Source organism: Erithacus rubecula (assembly GCF_903797595.1).
Source record: "Erithacus rubecula genome assembly, chromosome: 4".
Taxonomy (NCBI): domain Eukaryota; kingdom Metazoa; phylum Chordata; class Aves; order Passeriformes; family Muscicapidae; genus Erithacus; species Erithacus rubecula.
This window is the reverse complement of record NC_136686.1, coordinates 14656965-14680231: the sequence shown is the minus strand read 5'-3', so window position 1 is coordinate 14680231 and position 23267 is coordinate 14656965. Positions and strand designations below refer to the sequence as shown.

The window sequence follows — 23267 nt, the reverse complement described above, 5'->3', positions numbered from 1 at the left end:
CTGAGACAAATGTTATTAGTATACAGTGTAAAGAACAATGTTGTGAAGTCAGCTGATACAGGAAACTCTATTTCCATGTTGATTTCATTTTTGTAACAAAGAAATACATTAATTATTGTATGGATAATCTACATTAGTTTCATTGCAACAAAATTGATTCCAAAATGATTATTAAAAAAACCCAGAAATTTTTGATAACAAAAAAAATTGAATTATATTTTCTGTACTGATTAGCCTATTAAAATAATTATTCTTACTTTTGAATTAAATCTGCCAATTTTTTAGAGGTGCTTGTGAAGCAGAGGCTGAAGCACAGATGGGTTCTGGTTATACATTCTATTTTGTAACCACAATAATAACTGAAATTTCGGTGTTTCTGCATGTACTACATTGCTAACCTTAAGTAAAATTCAGTCCCTGTATTGCCTTCAAATCTGTCTCTCAAAAGTTAAATACACATCGAATAATTAAAGTAAACCCCAAATCTATCTCAAATATAAAATTATGAAACTTGCTGCTCTGAAGCAAAAATCTCTCTGATAAACAAGGTTTTAATTAGTGCTGACCTTGACCAAAGCTGTGCTGACACAGTCTCAAGGACTTTCCTGCTCCTCCCAGTGCCCTAAAAGTGAGTAGGGACAAAACCTGAGTGGTGCTTGGCTGCCTGCTCAGGCTACAGCATGACAGTGAGCACTGATTCAACTCCACTGAAATACAGGGGATTTTCTAGAAGGTTTGATGCTGATGTCAAAATGTAAGAGCATTAAAGGGATAAGTGGCTCATTATAGTAAATTTGATATAGTGTCAGTTACAATAATGGAATGGTTTCATAACAAATTAAGTAAAAATAGTATAATTAATGTTGATCAATATGAACATATGAACAACTGATCTCATGTGACTCAATTAAGTTGGCATCTTTTATTATGACTTATTTCATGGGAGTAGTTCTGTCTGTGCCCTATATCAAGGCTGCTGCAGGGTTGTTTAGCCTGGCTATAAAGGAGTGTGGATAACACAAAATCAGTGTAGCACATATCTAGTGTAGCACAAGTGATTGTCCAAGTCAGATACATCAAACTTTAATTGTTTATGGAGAATTCCTCTCCTAGGCAGTTACAGTGAGTCTTGGAATGATAAGTCTATGGAAGAAATATTAAAGCACTATAGCTTTACTCTTTGGCAACTGAAAATTCGGGGTATTCTCAAAAAATAAAACAGACAAGTCTGCAAGCAATCTCAGGCATTTAATAATCTGAATTAATAAAAAAAATAATTATCCATAAATCCACTTGTGATATGAAAATATGGGATATTAAGATAATAGGTTGCATCTTGCAGAAGAAGCATTAAAGGCCAAAATGCTGTTTAGATGCCACATTCCCTTGGGCAGCACGCCTTGAAAGGAGGAACATGCCTGAACTACTCAACACAAAACATTTTGGTTTTCTTCCCAGCTTGGCTATGATGAGAACTGACAATAATGAGACACTTTGTGGTGCTACCTATGGACCTGGACCTTTCTGGTGTAGTAGTACAGGTACTAAGCAGATGATGGAGATCTGTGCTCTGATAACGATTTTTGAAACAGTCTTCTTGCCTTTGTCCTATAATTTATCTGGCAGTAGGAGAGAGTGTTTTGGTGTCTCAGATCCTTATTTCAGCTTCAGTAGAAGGAAAATGCACCTGGGTGGGTTTGAAAAAGTCAAGCTGCTTACCTGGAATTCACTGATTTAAGAGGAAGAAAATGCTTTAGTAGCTGTGATTTATTTCCCATTTTAGGTATTTGTATGTATGATGTAGAAATTAACTAGAGGTACACATTAAACACTTTCATTTCATAGGAGCAGCAGTCTAGGGCTGTGTGCCTGTATTCATGGATCCAGTGACTGCTTAGTTATCCTTGTTTCTTCCTGCTGACTGTAAGGGACCTCAAAATGAAGACATAAGCCTTGTAGATGGCTGAGTTGGACAAGATGAAACCTACACTGGCTGGTGATTTCCTATCAAGGCACAGCCAGCATCAAGACACCTTGAAGAGCCAAACTCAAAAGCACAGAAGGCCCAGCCTGCCTGGTGTGCTGAAATATTCAGTTTCTTAAAGAGTAGGATTGTAGCTGCTCAGGAAAGAGTAGCTGAAAGAAAATAATAACTATGGCATCTCTGGCAGGTAAGAGAAGGACCTGCTACACCCCAGGAGCTCCTGGTGTGCTTAATTCTGAAGAGATGAGTAATTACTTTCCTCTTCAGCAAGGTACCAAAGCACACATTTGGCAGCAACATCAGCATTGGCCAATGCACATTCAAACAATTTGCATGACACTTGGTAAGTGGCTTAAGTACTTTGCTAAAATATGGCCACAGGACAAGAGACAATTCCACTTTACATACTGTGCTGCTAATAGCTTTTCTGATCTCTGTAATGGAGTTCTGTAATGGAGGGCACAAAAGACAATTAAATTAGAAAAAAATAATAACAAAGCACTTAGTGCTGCAGTATCATATCTTTGCATGATGGAATTCCTGTAAAAGAGCAGCTAATTGGTTTATTTACTTCCAGGAAAAAATACCCATTCTGACAAAAGCAAACCCCAGCCCCATGAAACACTCAAGTACAATTTTATCTGGTCACTGTGTAGGAGTACACAAACAGCTGACAGCTGGATCAAATAAGGCACTGCCACACTCACTTTGGAAATGATACTATGATTATGGGAGAGTTGTTATTAAAAGGCAAGAAAAGCATGAGTTAGTTAAATAGATGAGACTTTTTCCCTTGTCCCTTTAACCCAGGTTAACCATTCATCATAAAGTCAAGAAGGTACACTGATCTTACTGGATCCCGTGGGGAGACTGCCATTAATTGCAACACTACCACAGCATAAAGTTGTATCTCATAAATATTTCTGAGCAAAAAAATGACATGAGGAATATTGGCAGAGTGTCATAGGCTAAGCAGAACTCCATTTTACTTGCTCCACTCAAATTCTAATCTGTGTACTGTAGATGTTTGTTGGGAAAGAGGGAGAATAGATTTTAACAGACTGAAAAGATACTTTACTATGTACATTTTGGTAAATTTCAACTAGCTACAAAGGTATATTACTATGCTGGGTTTGTTATGAAGTTGTTATTTTTGGCCCTCTTAATATTGCCATTGGCATTAACATTGAAAATATTATAATCAGAAGTTTGTAAGTAAGATCATAAACGATGTGCCTGAGCTAAACTAAGTGTCCTCTCAGTAAGAAAGGAGTGGTGACCACCATTAAAACCAGGTGAAGACAATGCAGATTGAACAAAGTCCCTAATCCATTCAAGGATATACAAAATTATTCAAAACAAGCCTGATGACATTCACTGAAGTATAAAGCCCCGTGTGTTTTTCCTGGTTCTTGCCTTAAATACCCAGTTTTAAATTATTTCCAGCACTGAATTTTTTCCCTGTAAAGCTGGGCAGCAGTCTCAGCACCTCCAGTAGCTCAGCCTCCCAGCCAGCAGGGTCAGCTGCTAGTCAGTGGAGCTGTTCTTATCTTCCCCTTCCCTGCAGTCCCCTGTGCTGGGTCTGGTGCAGATACTGACTAAAACATTGGCATGATGCCACTGCTGGGGAAAGGAAAACACACATGGTAAACTGCTGGGAGCTTAAATAATTGCCAAAGCAAAATCCAGATTCAGGCGTTTATTTTTCAAGGCTTTTCATTAGGGTTTATTTTGTGTTAACCATCCAGAAAATAAATCTTTGGAGTAAGCAATCAATCATTTTCTTGTTGTACTTAGTCCAGATGGGAGAGGACTTGTATTTGTCCTCCATTACTCTTTGATCCAACTTGCTCTTTACTTTCAAAACCCACCTTAAAAAGTCAACTAATAATGAGTGGTGGGACCTTTTATTACTGTGCCTGACATCTGTCACTGCTGCTAATTTTGTGTGACAGTTTTGTTAAAGTTTGACCAGCCTCTGTATAGATAGTTTGTTATCAGTGAGAAATTTAAAATCAGGGTTTTCAGAAAGTGGAAGTGTTATTGCATCATATATTTATTGCCTAACAGGTTTTTAAGATTTTTTTTTTGACAGCATTATGAATAATTTTCATGGTAAAGACATCTTGGTTGTTGGCCTCCCTGTTGGAGCTGCACAGACACCACTGGGAGTGAAACAAGCTTTTGAGGGGTTTGGGAACTCCTCAGGGGAACTGTTCATCCTGTAGCCACTTAATGTCACATCTGAAAATGTTCAAATGAAAACCTCCAGTGCTCTATGTCTCAATGTCAAGCTGGCTCAGCCCCTTCTACAGCAGGGGAGTATAAAGATTTTTCCAGCCTTAAAGAACCTTGTTTGGGTACAGAAGACCTACATGATACTCAGTCCCATGCCTCAAATCAATATTTGTTTTGGAAAGTTTATCTGGACGTTAGGTGTTGTTTTGATGTAGTTTTTAAGAGCTGCTCAGGGGCTGCAGTGCTCAGAATAATCTGGGTGGAGTGGGATTGATGGCCTAAGCATAGGAGAGACATTCAGTCACAAAAACCATCATCTTGAGCATTGGTTGTGCATAGAGTAAAATATCAGCACAGGTGATCTGGCTTTCAAGCCTTGTAGATTTAATCTTCAATTATAGTTTATATTTAAAATGTCAGCTGAATTTTATTGGCATGCGGGAAACATTTAATCTTTCTCTTTTATCACTGAGAACACATTGCTGGTGATTTAGAGCTTAGTTAGCTTGTAAGAATTGCTTTATGTAGCTGAAGATTATTAGCCATATTCAGTCAGCCCAAATTCTACCTTACTCTCTAAATCTGGTGTTTCTGACAGGCTCAATCTGGAAAACTCCTATTCCAATCCTTCTCACCATATTAACTACTTTGTCCATAGAAATAGGTGAAATTTAGGTTTTCAAAATACTCTTATTTGTTCTTTAAAATCCAAAAGAGAGAGAAAGAAGAGTATAAATACATTTCTTGTAATCTGTGCATCCACCATGAACAATTTGGTCTATGTAGTGGTACAAAGAAAACTCTTGTGGATCTTCAAAAGAAGCTTTTTTAAGAGAAGTGAGAGGGCTATGAAAGATGAAAGCAAAAGGAAAAAAGAAAAGGCTTTCTGTTCCAGAAGTCTAGGGATTACCAAGAAAATACTATTACAGTTAGTTTCTTCAAGTATGGGGCAAAATCGGTTTCTCCTAATACAGCTCTTCTAAAGAAAGGTTTCTGGGAAACTGTGGTCCATCAGAGCTGATTGGCAATGCAGGGTTGGTTGGAAAATCACTGCTCAGGGGCATTTGTATGCATGAAGGAGACAGAGCCAGCATCTGCTACACTGAGTGGCTTTTATTCTGATGTGGCTCTCAGAGATGTTGTCCATTCCTGGAAACAGAAGCAGAATTTTACAGTGGTACCAAGACACCTGAAAATGAAAATACTTTGTTGATGTTAGAAAGTGTGGTATAGTCAGGATTTAAATTTCCTAGATCACTTGCATATCACTGTAAATTCACTATAAATTCAGTTGCAACCAAATTTCTTTGCAGTATTGAAAAAATCACACTCACTCCTAATTTTCAAGATGTTTCAGATGAGCTTGTGTTAGTAATGGAGACTTTTTGTTTGTTGGGAGTTTATAAATAAAATTTTGCATTGCATAGATAAGTCTGGAAAAAGCACAAGAAGACAGGCTGCTAGATGTCAGATGAGGAGAAGCAGTAGATGTCTGAGTCATCTTACAGAGTTTGTCCTCATGTAACCTCAAAAATGCTTCTAGTTTTATAAGAAAAGGGCTGTGAAGATGTCCTTGCTCAGTTTGAGGAAGATATTTTAAATCCCCAAAAAAATTCTTTGTTACTTCCACGGTGCAAAAAGTATTTTCATTATGAATGGCATATGATCCAGTTTTTAAATTAGATATACACTGGAAAAACTTCACTGAAGGGAAAAACATCTCAAGATTGGTTACAGGGACATAGTGAGACATACACTTGGACCTTCTCTGTGTGCTTGGCCATCCATCCACCTCCCTCCCATGACTTGGTTTAATTGCCAAGGGATACCAGGTGGAATTGGAACTACATAACTTCTTTAAGCTTCCTCCTTTCCCAAAAGTGTGGGCTAGGCTGTAGGAAGAGTGGCAGGAAATGGTTTCCCTCTTCCTGGCAAACAGTGCAGGGGAGCCTGTGCTAGAAGGGTTACTCCTGGCTAATCTTTTGTGGACCTTGGAGGTTGATAGAAAAGACAAGATTTTGTCTCAAGAACATACCTGACCACAGAGAAAAAACACTTCAGCAGGTACTTGAACAGAAATACGGATTTTGGGGTGAATGTTTCTTGCTTTCGCTTCTTTTTAGTGGCCAGAGAACTTCATTTTCTGTTGGCTACAGTCACTGTAAGTGCCTAATGGATAATCTGGCACTATAGCAAACCTGAGGATTTGAGAAGACTGCACATTTCTCCCTTTTGCATCTGATGAAGGCAGAAACAAAAAGGCAAGATCATAAATGTAAGAAATGTGGGGGAGCATAAGACAAGTTTAAATAAAAGTAGATTCTTATTTGCAAATCTGTGAAAGGGAAAAATTTGATTCAGCAGGTACCTTGGTGTGCATCATGATTTAAGCCAAAATGAATTGATCCAGAACTGAAGGCTTCCAGAGTTAAATACCACTTTTGTAGAGATTAAAACCTGTCCACTTAGGAGAAATAATGATGGGTTTAGAGCCTGGGAACCATGTCCTTTGCCAAAGAACTGTGAATAGGACATGCTATGTAAAATATATTTTTCATAGTCACTCTTTCCACTGGCAATGAACTTCTTCCACTTTGAATTGCTGTTTGACATTGGTCAGACAAATGATTCAGAACTCAACAGGTACAGTACAAAAGGATTTATCTAATGAGAAGATAGCAAAAGGGACTACCAGGGCTGTATCAGCTTAAAGAGGTAAATTTTAATGTACACTTAATACTGAGATGTTAACCAAATGATTTTTAATACCTCCTTCTCCCCAAGTATGAGTAATTTCAACCACAGTTTATTAGGAGCCCATTCTCTTTGCTGTGAATTGCACAGTGCAAAAGATAATGTGCTGTTCCCTCCTGCTGCCTGCTTGCAATTACCTTTACTTATTTGGGATCACTGAAATAATACATTTCATGTGAATCACAGTTGTTTAGTTGCTATATTACAGTGGGATAAACCAGCCCAAATGGAGACCTTTTTTTTTTTTTTTTTAATTTTTAATTTTTTTTTTTTTATTTTTATTTTTTCTGGACAGGCAAGGAAAGCAAGGACTTAAAATCCACTGAGGTTGGAGGGATGCTGTCCATAGACTCCAGTGCCTACTGAAGTAAAAAAAAAAAAGCCTTTGGAAGTCATGCACCCAGTATGGGAGCTTTTGCAAACCTCACTGGGCATCTGCCTGCATCTTTAAATGTCAGACACTGTTGTAAATGTGGTTGTCAGTGAACTTCCCAAGATAACATGGGAAAAACACAGGGTCTCAAATCTCAGTTCCCTTGTATTTCAAGACAGTGTTTTAAAAACATCTCCTTTAATACTTGCAGATTTCAATACATGTGTACTGATACAGCCAGGCATTTAAAATATTTAAAAAATAAAATAAAATCTTGATTTAAGCAGTATTTGGATATGAAGTACAATAAAGGTTTTGGTGATTGAAGAATCACAATATCATGCAATTTTTCAGGCACAGAAGCTTTTCATTGCCTTGGTAACAGGTAGCTCTCAGTTGCTATCAGCCAATTAAATAACTTCTTAATTTTCAGCTGGTTTCCATTGTCGGGTTGATACCATGATTTGAAATCAGCTTTGTGATTACACAAATGTGAATGTGAAAGCAGTTGATATCACTTGAAAGAAGTGTGCAAAAACACTCCATGGATGTGCCTGATTAAAGTATTTGAGATGATTTCTCCTTTGACTGTTATCAGAACAATATGCAATCTGTTTCTGAGTGGTGAGAAGGAAAGAGATGCTAGTGAATGTCCTGTTAAATGAAATGCTTTACCTTCTAGATATGCATAACTGTGAGAAAGAGGAAATGGCCAAAGCAAGCTGTGTGCTCATCTCTGGGGTTAATGAACATATATATGTCCATGTGTGCTCCATGGGCAGGTGCAGGGCTGGGGAACTTGAGATTAGAAAGCAACTGTTGTAAATGGATCTTGGATAGCTGATTTAGTTAAATTTGTTCCCTGCTGCCATGCTCTTGCCAGCAGAGTGCTGTAAGTCAGTCCCTGCCTGCCCTTTTCCACCTAGACCCATCCACTGTGAGGAAATGTGTGCAGCCCTTCATGGCAGAGCGTGGTGGGCAACCAGAGAAGAGCAGGAAAGCAGCAGGGTGCAAACCATGCCTGGGAGTGCAAGACTCCACACTGTCAGTTCTGGGTCTAGAGTACATAGCAGCTGCATTCTGGGGAAAACATCATTAGCACCATTCAGTCAAAAAAAAAAAAAAAAATCCACAAAAGTCAGAGTAAAAAAATAAGGATGAAACTAAGGTATTTTGTACAGCAGAGATGAAAGATCTCAAACTAAATTCATATTTACAACAAACATAAATGTCCAATACATTAGAGTCCTGTCCTAAAGTTGGAATGCAAATTTATCTCCCTTGCCAAGAAAAATACCTGAATGATTAATTAGTGATAAAAGGTAAACCAGAAATAAGTCCTAGCTCTAAATGACTAATTTCTGTTTAATAAAGGCTACAGATTTCACACTACAGCTGTTGTGATTTGCACAGCTTTTGAAATAGCATATATTCCAAATATTTTCCTGGAATTCAAAGACCTTTTTCATATTTGTTCTAAAACTAATTCCAGTTCTTCTCTGATAAAGTATTTAGGGAAAACTCAAATTTTATTAGATCTATCTCATATTAAATTACCACAACTCCTTGCCAAGCTAATTACTTAGGTACTATATGTTGTAAATTATTTAAATTAGAAGAATACTAAAGAATTTATTATTTTTTCCCAGAAGTGTGGGTTTGAATATATTGTAACTATTTTACTGTGTTAAGAACAAAAAAATATGCATTCTTTGAGTTTTAAAAAATGTTTTGTGAGCCAAATTACTTGAAAAAAATATGAATGATTTATTGTAGTAAAGGACCTACCACATGAGATCATATTTCCAAGCACAGAGGCTTACCTTATGTCACCAATATGCCTTCAATATTGGCCTTAGAGAGCTCTACTGCTCTCTATAATATGAATTAATGGCCTAATACCTGAAGGTGACTTTGAGAGATACCTAGGTATTAGTTTTGCATTCACATCCCAGATTTACTTTCCTAAATTTTCTGTGTATTGATTAAAAATATTGATGGATATTTATTTGTGCCCTCAAAGATACAGATTTTTGAATGTATACATTTTATGTTGTGTATATTCAGTGTTTCACTTTAGCTTTACAATTTGGTATACTACTGACTTTTAAAATCCAATAAATAAAAGAAGGAATATTTTAGATAACAAGCGTCCTAAAATGGGAAGATATAATTTATTACCTAAATAAGCTAAAGTAGACAAATCCATAACATGATGTTCACATTTTTGGATTTTTTAAATTTATACACTTTTGCTTGCACCTCAGAAATATGTACACACTGCTGTCCCAATTTGACAATGCCCTTAAGAATGTTTAACCTTCAGGGATGGTGTTTAATATGTAAGTGCATGTATTAATAATTGACTTCACACTCTATAAGAGCCTAAACCACTTACAGCCACCCTGCAATTTGTCTCATCTAAGTTGTCCACGTGTGTTTAAGGTACAAGTCTGCAAAGCCTGACTGAATGGACAAGACCTGCTGGGAAGAATTAAACCTCTAAGATGTGCCTTGCCAGGACTGATGCCAGGATGACTGATGTCAGGATCAGCAAGAACCTGAGTGCAGCAGCTCAGAAAGTGGTCCTTTGCTTTTCAGAGATTAATTGAAAAAAATTCCAGACTCTCAGTTCTTGCACACTGATCTGTTTAGCATTAATTTACACTAGCATTGTAGACTTTTTGCTGGTCAGACCTTGGTGTCTAGAGGGATTAATTTTGTCAAGAAAACAAACATTTGGTAGAGTAATTTATTTAATGCAGTTCTGCACTTCTGTGAAGAGCAGACCTGGAATTTTTTTCCTGTTCTCTTCAGAGAAAACCAAGATGGTACATGCTTACACTTTCAAGGCCTTACCAAAGCTTGGTTCTAAAGCTTTTTCTCTTTTCTTTCTGTGAGTGCTTGTTGACACTCTGCTTTCTTTGTTAGTTCTTTCTTGGACTGAGGCATACAGGGAAATCTCTCTACTCAGACAAACCCTTCATGGATCTTTATTTTGGATTTGGGGCGTTATTGTATCAGCTAATTAGAGTAGGTTCAGCCTTGTGTGAAAATTTTTATAATAGAAACAAAATGGATTTCAAAATGAGGAAAGTGAGAAGGAGGATTAGGGGAAGGCAGGGTCTGGTCTGACACCCACAAACATCCTACACTGATGCTTATTTGTCCTGCTTTAAACTGCCTCTGAAGCTACTTGGTTCTAGAGGAGAAATTTATTTTTCTCTTTTTTTAAACAGTCAGAACTAAGACTGCCTTTTACACTTACCACTGAAATGTTTAGCTCAAGTGGTTAAGCTACCTCATATTCTATAAACATATTTCTTCATCATTGTTTTTTCTTATGCACTCATCTCTGTTAATGAACTGCTCCTTATGTAACATAGAATGTAATGAAAAAACATGACACAAACTGCTCCAAGCTGCAGATCATGAACCTCTCATCTTGCACCTTCCAGTCAAGAAACACTTTGTTTAAATTATATGCATTGTGTTCGTTCTCCCTTCAATTAGAGCATCCAGGTAAGGTAATTGGGCACCTAGCAAATGTGGCAGCTGAAGGCAAATAATCATAGCTCCAGCACCTGCTCCCATGGCAACAGATGTGTTTACACTCACAAAAGTACACATTTTCTTCCTTCTATGTAGCAGAGGGAAAAAAGGATTTAGAGCTACAAGGAAAGAGCTTACAAGGATAAATTTTTAAGCAAGTGGTTGGAAGAAGCAGTGCTTGTTGTTTGGAGGGAAAATTTAGGGAGTGAAAATAACAATAAGGAGCTGTTATCAGGCAACAATTAAACATCATCTTCATTTCCAGAACTCAGTGGGAAAAGGCAACTCTCAGAGGCAGATCTCACTCCCTTTAAAACAATTCCTCAAGAGGAAGGGGACAGGAGGGATTCCAGAAGTCAATGCTTCAGCACTGCTTCTGCAGATGTGACTCCAGTGACGCTGCAGATGCACCATGTTTAGAGAATACTTTGCAATGACTACTTTTTTAGAAGCAAAAAACTATTCCTTCAATGACACCATATAAAAACATATCATTGCTACCAGCTTTGGCTGCGAGTTCGTACATCTGCTGCATCCAGTTGTGTGTTGCCAAGTGTCAAAGACAGATGTGGGTGAAAGTTTAGGGCTGAGCTACATGCATACAGGGAAATTAAGACCTTTTGCCTTGCCTTGCCTTGCCTTGCCTTGCCTTGCCTTGCCTTGCCTTGCCTTGCCTTGCCTTGCCTTGCCTTCCCTTGCCTTCCCTTCCCTTCCCTTCCCTTCCCTTCCCTTCCCTTCCCTTCCCTTCCCTTCCCTTCCCTTCCCTTCCCTTCCCTTCCCTTCCCTTCCCTTCCCTTCCCTTCCCTTCCCTTCCCTTCCCTTCCCTTCCCTTCCCTTCCCTTCCCTTCCCTTCCCTTCCCTTCCCTTCCCTTCCCTTCCCTTCCCTTCCCTTCCCTTCCCTTCCCTTCCCTTCCCTTCCCTTCCCTTCCCTTCCCTTCCCTTCCCTTCCCTTCCCTTCCCTTCCCTTCCCTTCCCTTCACAGTATCCTCTGCTTCTCATGCAGTAAATCCAAGGCAGCCAGTACATAAACACTATTTTCACTTTCCTGCCCACACATACTCTAAATTTAAATAGAAGAGAGACTTGACCATGCTGGGAATTTATGGCAAAGGTTAGTCTGATCATGTGGGTGGTTTAGGAAAAACAACTATGAAACAAGCACAGATGAAATTGTAGGAAAACTGGTCAGGGGTGGCAGAGTTGACCCCGCTTAAATTCTCATGTGGAAAACATGGGGATAAGAGAGCCTTAAGCTCTAGAAATACATCTGTCATATTTTTTCAAAAGATGGTGCTCTGAGTGAGCATCTCATAAATAAACATTAAGAAATGCAGAACTGTATTTCCTAGATTTTTCCTTCTGTGAGCTGCTCATCCTAATGAACACTTATTCCTCTGCACTGGGGCTTTTGGTTGACTCAGAACAGAGTCCAGTCACTAGAGTAACACACCTGGAACAAATAATTCATAAGCATTTCCTCAAGCACAGAACTCTGGACTGATGAAGTTACCAGTTAAGAAGCTTCTGACATTCTGTAATGAGCTGTGAATCTTGAAAGGAGAAATTGTAACAGTGCAGCTGAAGTTGAATATCTGCTCCTCATTGCCACAAATTGTCCAAGCTTGGAGAGTCACGTACATAAGGGTTGGACCAAATTTGGTGGTTCTGAACCAGGACAGGTAACTCATTGTCTGTTTATGGCTGCAGCTTATCCCAAAGTTATAAAAGAGGCACACCTGTCAGGATTGCAAAGTTCTGTGTCCTTACTTGATGAAGAAGGGAGAAATTATATCTCCTCTCCATTTAGCTACCATTTAGCATGATTATGAGGGAAGATGTTAAAATGTCCCATTTTAAGACTGATTTGCAATTTAAGTAATGAGAGCTGGTATTGAGACCCCCTTTACTTGCATGCAAATTCACTTATGCCAGTGGATCCCTGCTGGAGCATAGATCTCTCTCTGCAGAGAATTCATTGCCAGATTGTGTTTTAAATGTCCTGATTTGTTTCCTCAGATAAAAAAGTTCTGCTATGGCCAAACAGATGGAGTACTTCAATAGGATTAAGCAAATCAGGATTTAGCTCTCAGAATTTCCCCCTGGGTCTGCCGTAGGTGGTCTAGGTGATGTGGTGCCTGGTTTTTTTCTCTGCCTCTTTTTCAGATATTTCATGTATCAATGTTACTGGTCTATTGAATATTGTTTAGGAATACTACATGCACTGCAAAAGTTTTTGATTTTTTTTTTTTGTCCAAATTATCTGTAATTTTGAGATTATAATGATATTACCCAAACTGACTTTTAGATTTAATTTCTGCTATCAGGGCTGCTTGTCTGCAGCTCTTTGGAAGAGCTGTGACAGACTGGCCTTAATGGCTGCTCATTAAAATGTCAGTTACATAGAGGTGACATCAAATGAAAATGTTAGATGTGGTACTGCATATAAAGATAATAGAAGATATTAATATATATCTACCAAAATACTTCATGGATGTTTTAATCTCTTTCTAAAAAGATTCTTCTGGTACAGTTTTTTTCTTTTTTAAATCACTTTGAGCATATTCAGTTGTTTCTGCTCACTTCAAATGCACTATTTCCATGCAGTCTCAGTGGGAATAGTGTCACTGCACAAAGAGGAACAAAAGAATTTTATGATATTTAGGAGGACTGAATCTATTACCTTATTTAGGGAAAAACTTATAATGGGCTAATAAAAATCTCTTATTATTCCCTAATACAGGAAGAACACTAGACTAATGTGAAAAAAGACCCCAGAAACTATAGACTAATTAGCTCCATCAAGGTGTAAATATTTTCTAAATGGTATTGTCCCAGTCTGGGGTTCCTCCTCTGCCCCGAGATCACCCCAGAGGGACACGAAGGTGGTTCAAAACCTGGTTTTCCCCGAAGCCGCCGAAGAGAGACTGCCGGAGACAGTTTTCTCTTTTTCCAAGGACAGTTTATTATTTCTTATCTCTGGGACACTTTGCCTGGCCAGCAGCGGTCTGCTCAGCCTGGCATCCATGGTGGAATCCGCCTGGTCAAGGCAGGGCTTATCTTATATAGTTAGTACTACGTATTACATGTTTACAAAATTTTACCAATACAATACAATTTTATTAAATGGTCCAGCCCTGACCCCAACCAATCCAAGAGTGCCAACGTGTCACCCAACATGGATGACATGGAGAAGAAGGAGGAAAAGGTGTCCACCCCCCAAATTCTCCATCTTGGCCACGTGTCCCTTATCATAAACATTCAAGAAAACCTATTTATCTACGTTCTAACATTCTAATTTACACTCTACTCATCATTATTTTCTGTGTCTCTTCTCTCAATGTGGGCAGATTCTCCCAAGGAGCCAAATCCAGCCCCTGCAGCTCCTGGGCAGCACTCAGGGGTCTCTGAGGGGTCTGCCAGGGGGGTTTTTGCACCCCCAAAGGAGCCAGGGAAAAACCATGGACTCCCACAGGTATGACTTTGCTAGTTTCATTTTGGAACAGAGAAGTTGTGACAAATTTAAAAAGTCTTCCTCCATAGTTTTCTAGAAAAAATTTGTATGTGATTTCTGTGTAAGTTCTATTTCAAAGAAAACTATTCTATAGCAAAGTCAAAACAAGCGAACAATGAAAAATGTTGCTTGGCAATATATTTCCTTGTTTTAATTTCATGTTTCAAATTTCATGTGTAAATCATTAGCATGTCACTTTTTGAAGAGCTTTACCTCTCCCCGAATGACTTATAGCTTATTCTTCAATTTCTTAGTCGCCTAATGTAGTGTAAAGCAGGCTACAGAAATTAAGTATAGAAGTGCCAATTTGATATCTGTTTGGAGACATATTTTGCATAAGCTAACAAAACCTGAAGTAAGTTTTTTTTTAAGAATTCAGTCCTGTAAGTGGTATGGGGAGGTGGTCTTTGTGCACTGTATGGAGGAGTACAGTTCCCTGCCAGGACAAGGGTTCAAGCCACTGCTGAAGCATTCTGAACATACACTGAAGCTTCCACAAGATCAAATGAAACATGAGGCAGATCAGTGAGAAAAAATTTACAGTGTGTTTTTTGATCTGAACATACTGAAATTATTGAAATACACAGTGAGTTTTTGTGAATTTTCGGAATGTCCTTTTTCATGATATCATTTGTGAATCTGTGTTGACACAGAGTGCCAGTGTGGGAGAGGAACCCCAGAAGAAAACCCAAAAACATAAGCCCACTAACACTTGTACTAACATCTTCCAGCTGCAGGAACCAGCCTCCCCTCTTCCAGTCCCACTTCAGTTACTCTAAGCACATTGGATCAAGCAAGACATTTGTGTCATTCCAGACTCAGATTTGCAATACAGGCAGCTCAACAAGTGCTGCATACCTACTTATGTTACAATTGAATCATACAGCAATATCTCGAGCTATCAGTGCTCAGTCTAATCCCAGTGGAATTATTCTAATCATTTAAATGACAGTGGTGAAGATACTATGGAAGCAATAGAATTTCACTGCATGGCTCTGCTCAATGTTCTCACAAATTTTCACTGTAAATGGATCAAGGAAGGGACAGGAGCTCTGTCCTTGGTTAGCACTTGGGTAAGGGTGTGCAAATCCCCTTCTGGCTCCAAACTGCTTGGGAATGTGAAAGGTGTTCATTTGACGTCAAGTTGAAGCAAAAAAAACCAAAACCCTCCATTTTTCTTTCCCCATCCTCCAGAAGCTGCAGTCCAAGCATTTTATTTCTGCTTTTGTTAGATTCAAAGGACTTATCAATAGTTTACTAATATTACTGTTGGCAGGCTAATGGCATCCAAGTTTAATTAAGGACTGTGTTTAATTTAGTTAGTTTCTCATGACTAAAAAATCAAAAAAATCCCCAAGCAACCAAGAAACTTAAGGCAGCCATTTATCAAACATATCCCTATTAAAAGTGACATTTGCCCTACATCTAGAAAAGGCAAAGGACTTTGCAATACTGAACTGTGGCTTTCTGAGTTGCTGCTGGAAATGACCTTTCCAAAGACTTGTATCTCTGTTGCATCCTGAATTTTTTATCCTTCTCTTACCTTTGAAAGGCTATTCCCCTCAGGATAAGTCAGGGTGCATCTCCTCTATGGTCAAAATTGTGCAGGCCTATTTCATAGCTCCTGTTCTGACCTTTTCCTGTGAGGTTCCACTGGAACTGTCCTGTAAGACCTCCATAAGGCTTAGGAGACCAGAAATCCATGGAAAACGGTTTTTAGAGGAACAGGGAGAGATGCCAGAGCACAGCAGCTGCATTTGGCTGTCTCCAAACCTTGGCAATTGCTTGAATATAGCTGGCTTGCTTTGCCAGAGGCTTCACAGATATTCCCTGAGGATCTCCAGCAGCAGCAACCCCTCAAGGCACTGGTAGTGAAGTCTTTTTGTCTGTCATTCTGCTGAGAAATCCTATTCACAGTTCCATATACCATATTTCTAAGCTCATGGGTAGCCTGTGCAACTCAGTTAAAATTTGGAATCTGCTTTCTGAGAGAAACTGTCTGCAGGGTGGAGTCACTGTCACTGCCATTCGCTGATGCACAGGGACCAGCAAGTGCAATTGAGGTTAATTGACCACCCAGGCACTGTGGCCTTTGCTTCACACCACATGAATGAAAGATTAAAAATAGGCTCAGGCAGTGTCCAGAGCACAGATAGGAAAAATTCAGTTCTAAAGAGGCACTTAAAATCTTCTTGGGAACATTTTGAAATTTTTATACTTTGAAGCATCAGAAGGCAAAAGAAAAGTTTGTTGTTGTTTTTTTTTTTAAATTGTAACAGAAACTATTGCATTTTTTGGAAAAACTTGAAGGTCTTGTCTTACTGGAATGCATCAGCTCAGCTGAGGATAAATTTCAGAAAATGGTGCAATTTCATTTGCTGTCAAAGTGTCCTACATGAAGGATTATAAACATTTCTCCACTTTTGTAAAAGCAAATGTATTTTCCATATTTTGGTGGTTGTTAACAAAAGGAAAAGATTGTTGCTGTAGAAGTAATGTTAACATTATTTTATGAGATGCTCTGTTTGCAACCTAACAACAATCCACTAGGATCAAGCTATTGGTAACTACCTCCCTCACTTGTTCCAGAAAGTAACGATGCTTTGATTATTAGGGAAAGTGTCTTGATTTTCTGTCATGGCGGTTACTTGCGTATCATCATCCATACATGCATAAAACTTGAAAAATATGATAATGATAATGATAAAAATGATACAGCTGGATGTCTCTGAGGGAATAACAAGAACTGCCCAAAATTCTGCCTAGAGTTCTCTGTGTTATAAAGATGACACCTCTGAGGTCTCTCTACTTATAAAGATGGTTCAAAGTTCTGCAAATCACCAAATTTAAGCTAGCTGACTTCTGCAACCCAGTTCATTGTCCTGTCTCTGCACATGACTGTATGGGGGTTCTCAGACCCCTGAGGTAAAAAGAAAATTGAGCCATTCCCACAGGCACACCCCTGATACCCAGCAACTCCATAATCTAATCTCACAACTGCAGCTCACTTTTAACTCCAGCCACAGAGTCACTGCTGTATTCCTACCTTGGAGAGGGAAATTATCCAAAGCCTGTAATATTCTTTTAGTGTGTGCTAACTCTTTCTGGCATTAGTGAGAGGTAGTAGAAAACACAACCACCTAAGATGACTTACTCAAGCCACAGGGATAATTTATGCTGTCAAGAAAAGGACTGTACCCTGCCTGAGGTCAGGCTGACTGGGCAAGAGAAGATCTCCAATAGCTTAGATGCTCTTTCAGTCAAGTGTTGCCCACTTGCTTAGTGCCAGCATTTCAGAGACAGTTCCAGACAAATGCAAGTGTCCTACAGGCAGGTGTTTATTTGAATTTTCATCTCTTCATCTATATAAGATGCTTTGAATGTCTCTGTGGGCTATTAATAGGCATGGGGATGTCACTTAAAATACAATAAACCAAATTTGTGTGGTTTAAGGCAATGGTTGTTTGTGCAAAGAATGCAAGGACTGATTGGCTTTTGACACTGATCACCTTCCTTGAGGCTAAAAACAATTCCTAAAATGGGTGGGTAATGAAAGATAGATATGGATAATGTCTATGGATTATCTATCTATCTATCTATCTATCTATCTATCTATCTATCTATCTATCTATCTATCTATCTATCTGTAAGAGAAGTGCCTATCTTTTCTTTGCTTCTACTGTAACTACTGAAAATATGAGGAACATTATTGACCAGCCATCCTAATTTTTTTTTTATTATTAGAGAGTCAAAAGCAACATTTAAAAACGCTATTGTTAAAAATGCTAATGCTGGTGTGATGAATAAGATGAGGCACAAAAGGGGTCATTTGGCACCAGCTGAGCATGGAGGCTCTCTCAGACTTGCTTTTCCCAGCTCAGAAAGACACTCATGGCTCTAAGTTACTTGTATTATAAGCACAGCTAGTTTCCTGTTGGTCCCTTGGCTTTTATTATCCATTATTTCAGCTCTAACAGTACTTGCTTGCCTTTTATTTTGACTGACTGCATTGCTTGGATACTAATACTGTATTTCTTTTGAATTTAATCTGCCAAAATGGAACAAAGCTGTCTTCTTAGGTACAATTTCTTTCTCAAGCCAAGGACATTCGGCCTTTACAAAAAGCTGTATAAGTTACAAACATTTTAGAGATTGTAACTTTGTTATGTGGAAGGGACATAAAACAGTCAAGTTTGAAATATTTACAGCTGAAGGGAGTGCAGAATAGGTAATCAGCTTTCTACCAGAATTGGATATAAAATCAAATTATAGAGATGTTAATGGGACCCTTTATGGCTCTAGAAAATCTCCTGCCACTTTCTCAGACTGGACTTTGCTTTCCTCCATGGCAGACTTCTTCCATATTTGTGTTCTTTTACATTTCCATTGTTTAAATGACTTAGAGATGGCTCAACAAATTCTAAGTTAAATGACATCCAGTGCTGCATTGAGGCATATTACTCAATGTTTTCTGTCCATCACCTTTGAATTTATTGCCATTTTATCCATTTGTGGGCTGAAGCCTTCTGTTCTTGGCATGTTTCTTAGAAGTTTTCTGAAGAGTTTGATCAAAATCCAATTTGTTTACTTTTAAGAATGAAATATAAATGTGGGATTTTTTTCCAATTATTTGAAGGCAGTGGTTCTTCAAGAATTAAGATAAGAAATGTGAAGTTCAACAAGGTCAAACTGAAGCAGTTTCTTTCATCCTCACTATGCAAATACATTTGAAATTGTTGATAATCACTTGTTGATAATCTTTGCAAATGCAGAGACAACACAACTATATTTTAAGAATTTCTTCCTCTTAGTTTATTGATTCATCTTTAAATTCTTGCATCTGAATAATAGCAAAATGATTTTTCCTTTTACAGATGCTCCTTTTTCTCATCATAATAATTTTGCCATAAGGAAAGAATATTTTATGGAAAGCAAGGAAAAAATGTAACATTCTCAATTGTAAATGTAACATATCTACATGTGATATTTAAATTTAGTCAAATTTTTTCAAACTAAGTACTTATCCTTACATTTACAGTTGAAGTTCAGGTTGAAATATATTGCTTGCTCAAATTATTCTGGAAACTAAATATATAGACTGAATCGAACAAGAACTTGAAAATATAGATATCAGTTCTCCATGATCAGAAAATTTTACAGTTATTGAAATAATCTATCATTGTTATTGCTGCTAATGAAACACCAAGGTTTCATTGAGTCTTCAGAAAGTAGTAATTTAATATAATATTGTATAGCATTTCATTATTGCAAAACTTCTGATGAAGATAGAAAATGTTGTTTTCCTCTGATTTCCTTTGATTTTTTAAAATTAATTAATGAATCAAGTTAAATTTAACATGGACAAGAAAGTGACCTTGACCAATGTCTTGGTTTGAAGGACAGGTGTTTGCCAATAAGGGTAGAAGCTTTTCTTTGAAATGGAGAATGTAAACCCCTTCCTTCTAAATTATTACAATTTTGAAATTAAGGGGCTCTCAGGAAAAGATATGGGAATTAGGAATAACAGTTCTTTACTAGGAGTCAGAATGCAACCTGATACTCTGTCAGTCAGGGTGTTGGTAGCAGTCTGATTAAATGGTGGCTACAGTTTTTTTTTGTAGTGGCAGATGGGGTTTAGTTGAAGTAGTGGTTTTGTAGAAGAGTGCAGTTTTCTTCTGAAGGTTTAGGGATGATGTGGAAAGGTCCAGCTTTTTTTTTTTTTTTTTGGCATTTAGTGGAAAGAAGGTATTTCGCTGTCCAAAATTTCATTTTTTATTTAGGTAGCAAAGGCTTGACTGTTCTTTTTGGCTGGAGCATCTCCCAATGGGATGATACAATTTTATTAGTCACACAGTGGGACTTAATGGCTCAGCAGCAGATGATATTTTTTTGAAGGGAGGATGGGCTGTGGAAAAGATAAAGATGATTTCCCCACTTAGTTTTAAAGATGGCCCATTAGCAGATAATATGTGCTATGGAGATAAGGGTCACTGCCCTACTTGGCTTTAACAGATGGTGATAGAATACACATTTCTGGCTAAATTTTGTATTGCAGCTTAGCATAACAAACCAAATTCATTTAATATCTTTCTCCCTTCTATGTGTTCCACCTATCTGGCATTGATTTATAAGGAGAGCTTGCAGAGAGATATTGCTAGGTTCCCATTAAAGTAATATTCCTGAAGAAGAAAAGTAATTCACATGTTTCAAGTGCTGCCCACCAAAAAAAAAAAAAATTAATCAAGCCCAAATAAGTCATAAAAGGGAACAAGCATAATCTATATGAATAAAAACCCTTGTGACAGAGACAAATAAAGGAGCATAGGTCACACACTCTGATCTAGGTGCTACTCCTTTGCAACCTGGCAGACAATCTTGGTGATTTTTTTATTTTACTAAATTCCTTCCAATTTATACCTCATAACCAAGGTCAGAATAATTAGAATTAATTTTACCTACCGTATACATTCACTATTTCCATTTAATAGAATAACTTTGAAGTTAACCAAGCTACCAGCCTTCAGGGTAAAAGCCATAGGAGGCAAGAAAACTGTCAAGACCAGAACTTGTCCCCCAAGCAGTCGAATTCTTTCTGCATTATTTCCCTGGAGGGCAGTCTGCCATAGTGGGAAGAAGCACCCCTGTGATGGGACTGTTTTTATAGCTGTTTATATCCAGTTCTTTAGTTCCTCTTTTTTTCTTTTTTCTTTTTTCTTTTTTTTTCAATTGTTCCATTTATATAAATGCATCTGAAACCTTTCTTTTATACAGCTTTTATATACATTAGAAATAAGACAAAAAAAAAAGAGAAAGACACTGAACAAAGTGTTCTACAGAGAAAAAGAATAATTTTCTTTCATCAGGGGAAACAGATATTAATTATATGCTTTAATCTTTGTGGTAAAGGTAGATTGTGCTGGATACCTTAACATATTAATTTTGACAAGTTGCTCAGAATTCATGCTGGAGTAGAGAACAGTTCAGGGAATATCTGAAATTGTTACATTAAAATTCTCAGGATTTGATGAAATTCATCCCAAGAAATGAACCAAAGTAATCTCTGAATGATTAGTGATTAACTCCTGAAAGACGCAGAGAGGAATGATCACAGTAAACTAAGAAAAACAAAATCTTTCATAACTTTTTCCAAAAGGAGCCAAAGAATTAGAAATCGAGTAGTCTGTTTTCAGTTCCAGGAAAAAAATATGAAAAAAATTGAGGTGACCTTAAGAACCTGCAAAATATAAGGGTTGTAACGTCAGGAACAAAGAACTGTCAAGAAAGAATCATATCAAATTTTTCTGATTACTTTCTTTAAAAATAGTAGAAGCCCAGTGTAGAAAGGAGAAAACAGTAAATGAAGATGTAAATTAACTCTGATAGTGTTCTTAAGAGGTTTTTCAACATGAGAATCTTGTAAGTTTAGGAAATACAGAATTTGTGGGTTTGCCTTTGGATAGCTATAAAAGTCATTGAAATCTTCATAATCAGTGAAACCACATCAAACATGGAGGACACACTGAGTAAATTCCCTTAAGCATTTGGTCAAATTCTACTTGGTACATTAATAAAAAATGTGAATAGTGGAATGGAGACTATGCATTTTAATTTATGGCTTTTGTAAAGATGGAAAAAAATTTAAGTGTTTTGGGGAAAATGCTAAAAGTACGTGTGGGAGTTTGGAGAGCTGTTTAGAAACCTGAAAGTTTGGAGTCAAGTACATGTAAACCTAAGTTCTGTGTCTGAGAAAAAAAGAAAGCAAATTGAAATTTGAAACAGAATATTTTTTCCTTAAAGAAAATAGAGAAAACAGTGGGAAAAGATATAGTAGGAAAATACTTTTAATTTTAGATTAATGAAGCAGTAGTTTGTACAGAAAACATCTAGTTACACCTCTTACTTAACTCCAGAGAAACCTCGGAATATATATTATTGCTGTTTATGAAATGAATTTTTAAGGCAAAGACAAAGTAAATAAAATCCAGCAATGTGAATGATGGGTTTAGAAAGCACAACCTAGGAGGAACCTGGCTCACTGAGAAGTGTAGAGGGTCACATGTACATTGTCATACACTGATCATATGTAGTTGCAATATCAATGACCACTAAATGTTTTCCAAGGACTGAAGATATCAGTCTTCACCATAGATTATTATAGTTTTGGAAACAAAAGCTTAGGAAGCATAAGACTGGATAACCTGAAGATACAGAGAATTCGCTTGCATGAAACATTGTTAAGATCAGAGCACAGTACAAATTATAAAGGATGCTAGAGGCCTTTATGATCCTGGTTTTGGTGGGGACATACTTTAAATGATCCCTGAGGTACTCTTTGAGTCTAGCAACCAAAAACAATTCTGAAAAGGAGTTAGAGAAGATTCATTGCTACTCATTTGGAAGAAACAAAAAGAGTCAATCTAGGGACAAGAATATGAGCTTTTGAAGTGTGGACTCACATTGTTTTATGAATGAGCACAATAATCTCTTTTTAATGTTAAGCTTGTCAACCTTCAGAACATCTTAGTACTTGCCACTTCCTCTCATGTAATTATTTTGCAATCTGTAAAAATTGTTGCACAACTAGAGGATATTATGCTTTTATAGTGATTTTTAAAAAACAAGAATATTTTGAGTATTCCATTAAAAAGCTCTGAATCAATATGTTATTTTTTTAATAATTTTCCACATTAAATTCTCATGTGATAGTTTTCTGACATTTAGAATAACTGAATTAATTTGTAGGAGGCAGATCAGGTTCAGAGTGATGGGGTGATGGAGAAGACAGGGTTCATTTGCCCTATTTTTTAATGCCGGCCCACAAGTTACTGTTTCTCTGGTCACAAGCAAAAACCAGA

General features: G+C 37.5%; 1 pseudogene across 1 annotated transcript in view; it reads right to left on the bottom strand.

The window, feature by feature from the left end:
• Positions 1 to 23267, bottom strand: part of LOC306800781 (ankyrin repeat domain-containing protein 26-like) — a 397491-nt pseudogene that overhangs the window by 173987 nt on the left and 200237 nt on the right. The window lies entirely within an intron of this gene.